This window comes from Rattus norvegicus, chromosome 2 (genome assembly GCF_036323735.1).
Source record: "Rattus norvegicus strain BN/NHsdMcwi chromosome 2, GRCr8, whole genome shotgun sequence".
NCBI lineage: Eukaryota > Metazoa > Chordata > Mammalia > Rodentia > Muridae > Rattus > Rattus norvegicus.
The window spans coordinates 79,460,387-79,465,209 of record NC_086020.1 but is presented as its reverse complement, the minus strand read 5'-3'; positions in this window follow the sequence as shown (position 1 = coordinate 79,465,209).

Here is a 4,823-nt window from a genome sequence, read left to right as displayed (position 1 = left end):
TAATTATCTGGTATCTCTAACTTGGGAATGTTTAACCTTTTGCTGTATTTTTCTTATGTGATGTCACAATGTAGGAATATGTGTTTCTCAATGGCTTAGCTTGACTGCACAACTTTTGTAGAGTTGTTATGAAAGTGTGAAATATTTTAGCATTAACGTTATGTTTTTTTGAGTTGTGAGCTATTTAAAATGTGCTTTAGATTTCTCAGATTTGTAAGTAGAGGTTGATGAGCTCTGTGTTTGTTGTGAATTTCTGATTAAATTTCATCAGTGTCTAAGAATGTGGTGGCCATTAACAAAGTCAAATTTTGAATTTTTATTATAACAGAACTTATAGCTGAATATGTGATTAGACTTCACAAAGGAATCCATGTGGACATGGCAGGCATGTGCATTCTCTCACATGATCGGCTCTTTCAGGTCAAGCCCTACCTATGTATTAGTTTCCCTTTCTTCTGTAGCTGATTTGATTTTGTATGTGTTATCAATTACTTCCTGCAAGGTACATTAAAATTTCCTATTAAGCTATTTTATTATGATTATTTTTATTGGATATTTTATTTACATTTCAAATGAATTCACTTTCCAGGTTTCCCCTTGGCAAACTCCCTATCCCATTTCACCTTCCCCTGCTTCTATGAAGGTGCTACCCCACCCACTCATCTACTTCCACCTCATGGCCCTGGCATCCCTCTACACTGGGGCATCAAGCTTTCACAGGACCAAGGGCCTCTCCTCCCACTAATGCCAGATAAGACCATCCTCTGCTACATATGCAGCTGGAGTCATGAATCCCTTCATGTGCACTCTTTGGGTGGTGGTTAAGTCCCTGGGAGCTCTGGGTGATCTGGTTGGTTGATATTGTTGTTCTTCCTATGGGGTTTCAAATTCCCTCAGCTCCTTTAGTCCTTTCCCTAACTCGTCGATTAGAGTCCCCATTTTAAGTACGATGGTTAGGTGTGAGTATCTGCCTCTGTATTTGTTAGGATCCGGCAGAGCCTCTCAGGTGACAGATGTATCAGGCTCCTGTCAGCAAATACTTCTGGGCATCCACAACAGTGTCTGCGTTTGGTGGCTGTATATGGGATGGATCCCCCAGGTGGGGCAGTCTCTGGATGGTCTTTCCTTCAGTCTCTGCTCCACACTTTGTCTTCGTATTTTCTCCTGTGAGTATTTTATTCTTCCTTCTAGGTAGTACTGAAACATCCACACTTTGGTAATCATCCTTCTTGAGCTTCATGTGGTATGTGATTTGTATCTTGGGTATTCTGAGATTTTGGGCTAATATCCACTTATCAGTGAGTGCATACCATGTGTGTTTTTCTGTGACTGGGTTACCTCACTTAGGATATTTTCATTTGCCTAAGAATTTCATTAAGTCATTGTTTTTAATAGCTGAGTAGTACTACATTGTGTAAATGTACCACATTTTCTGTATCCATTTCTCTGTGGAAGGACATCTGGCTTCTTTCCAGCTTCTGGCTATTATAAATAAGTCTGCTATCAACATAGTGGAACATGTGTCCTTGTTATATTCTGGTGAATCTTTTGGGTATACGCCCAGGAGTGGTATAGCTGAGTCCTCAGGTAGTACTATGTCCAATTTTCTGAGGAAACTCCAGACTATTTCCAGAATGGTTGTGCCAGTCTGCAATCCCACCAACAATGGAGGAGTGTTCCTCTTTCTCCACATCCTCCCTCCCCAGCATCTGCTGTTACCCTAACTTTAGCCTTTCTGATTGGTGTGAGGTAGAATCTCAAGGTTGTTTTGATTTTTATTTCTCTGATGACTAAGAATGTTGAACATTTCTTTAGGTGCTTCACAGCCATTCATTATTCCTAAGTTGAGAATTCTTTTTTCTAGCTCTGTACCCCATTTTTAAATAGGGTTATTTGGCTCTCTGCAGTCTAATTTCTTGAGTTCTTTATATATATTGGATATTAGCCCTGTATTAGATGTAGAATTGGTAAAGATCTTTTTCCAACCTGTTGGTTTCTGTTTTGTCCTATTGACAGTGTCCTGTGCCGTACAGAAGCTTTGCAATTATATGAGGTTCCATTTGTCAATTCTTGATCTTAGAGCATAAGCCTTTGGTGTTTTGCTCAGGAAAATTTCCCCTGTGCTCCTGTGTTGGAGGCTCTTCCCCATACTTCTTCTTCTATTAGTTTCAGCGTATTTGGTTTTATGTGGAGGTCCCTGATCCACTTGGACTTGAGCTTTGTACAGGGCAATAAGAATGGGTCGATTTGCATTCTTCTACATGCTAACCTACAGTTGAACCTGCACCATTTGTTTGAAATACTGTCTTTTTTCCACTGGATGGTTTTAGCTACTTTGTCAAAGATCAAATGATCATGGGTGCGTGGATCCATTTTTGGGTCTTCAATTCTATTCCACTGATCTACCTGCCTGTCTCTGCACCAATACCATGCTTTTTTTTTTTTATCACTATCGCTCTGCAATACTGTTTGAGGTTAGGGATGGTGATTGCACCAGGAGTTGTTTTATGGTCAAGGATAGTTTTTGCTGTCCTGGGTTTCTTGTTATTCCAAATGAATTTGAAGATTTTGTCATATAGATCTTTCACTTGCTTGGTTAGAGTCACATCGAAGTATTTTATGTTATTTGTGAAGGGTGTCATTTCCCTGATTTCCTTCTCCGCCTGTTTATCCTTTGAGTAGAGGAAGGCTACAGATTTATTTGAGTTAATTTTATACTCAGCCACTTTGCTGAAGTTGTTTATCAGTCTTAGTAGTTTTCTGGTGGAACTTTTGAGGTCACTTAAATATACTATCATATCAATCTTCAGATAGTGATAGTTTGATGTCTTCCTTTCCAATTTATATCCCGTTGACCTCCTTTTGTTATCTAACTCTGGGTCCTCAACTCTATTCCATTGATCTACTTGCCTTTCTTTGTACCAAATACCATATAGTTTTCTTTTCTTTTTTTTATTAGATATATTTCTTTACTTACATTTCAAATGTTATTCCTTTTCCCGGATTCCTTTCCACAAGCCCCCATCCTCTCCCCCTCCCCCACATAGGTATTCCCCTCAATCCATCCCTATTACTGCCCCCGCATATTCCCCTGTACTGGGGGTCCAACCTTGGCAGGACCAAGGACTTCCCCTACCACTGGTGCACACACAAGGTTATTCTTTGCTACATTTACAGTTTTTTATCACTATTGCTCTTTTTTCCCTCCATCTTTATTAAATTGGATATTTCTTATTTACATTTCAAATGTTATTCCCTTTCCCTGTTTCTAGGTCAACATCCCCCTAACCCCTACCCCTCCCCTTCTATATGGGTGTTACCCTCCCCATCCTGTCCCCATTACCGCCCTCCCCCCAACAATCCTGTTCACTGGGGGTTCAGTCGTGGCAGGGCCAAGGGCTTCCCCTTCCACTGGTGCCTTTACTAGGCTATTCATTGTTACCTATGAGGTTGGAGCCCAGGGTCAGTCCATGTATATAGTCTTTGGGTAGTGGCTTAGTCCCTGGAAGCTCTGGTTGGTTGGCATTGTTGTTCATATGGTGTCTCAAGCCCCATCAAGCTCTTTCAGTCCTTTCTCTGAATCCTTCAACAGGGGTCCCGTTCTCAGTTCAGTGGTTTGTTGCTGCCATTCGCCTATGTATTTGCCGTATTCTGGGTGTGTCTCTCAGGAGAGATCTATATCCGGTTCCTGTTGGCCTGCACTTCTTTGCTTCATCCATTTTATCTAGTTTAGTGGCTGTATATCTATGGGCCACTTGTGAGGCAGGCTCTGAATGGGTGTTCCTTCAGCCTCTATTCTACACTTTGCCTCCCTATTACCTCCCAAGGGTATTCTTGTTCCCCTTTTAAAGGAGGAGTAAAACATCCACATTTTGTTCAACCTTCTTGAGTTTCATGTGTTCTGTGCATCTAGGGTAATTTGAGCATTTGGGCTAATATCCACTTATCAATGGGTGCATACCATGTGTGTTTTTCTGTGATTGGATTACCTCACTCAGGATGATATTTTCCAGTTCCAACCATTTGCCTATGAATTTCATAAAGTCATTGTTTTTGATAGATGAGTAATATTCCATTGTGTAGATGTACCACATTATCTGTATCCATTCCTCTGTTGAAGGGCATCTGGGTTCTTTCCAGCTTGTGGCTGTTATAAATAAGGCTGCTATGAACATAGTGGAGCACGTGTTTTTGTTACATGTTGGGGCATCTTTTGCGTATATGCCTAAGAGAGATATAGCTGGGTCCTCAGGTAGTTCAATGTCCAATTTTCTGAGGAACCTCCAGACTGATATCCAGAATGGTGGTACCAGTCTGCAATCCCACCAACAATGGAGGAGTGTTCCTCTTTCTCCACATCCTTGCCAGCATTTGCTGTCACCTGAGTTTTTGATCTTAGCCATTCTCACTGGTGTGAGGTGAAATCTCAGGGTTGTTTTGATTTGCATTTCCCTTATGACTAAAGATGTTGAACATTTCTTTAGGTGTTTCTCAGCCATTCGGCATTCCTCAGCTGTGAATTCTCTGTTTAGCTCTGAACCCCATTTTTTAATAGGCTTATTTGTGTCCCTGCAGTCTAGCTTCTATTTCCATTTTTAATTCCTTTACCTGTTTGATTGTGTTTTCCTGTAATTCTTTGAGGGATTTTTGCATTTCCTCTCTATAGGCTTCTGCTTGTTTATTTGTGTTTTTCTGCACTTCTCTAAGGGAGTTCTTTATGTCTTTCTTGAAGTCCTCCATCATCATGATCAAATGTGATTTTAAATCTAGGTCTTGCTTTTCTGGTGTGTTTGGATATTCAGTGTTTGCTTTGGTGGGTGAAT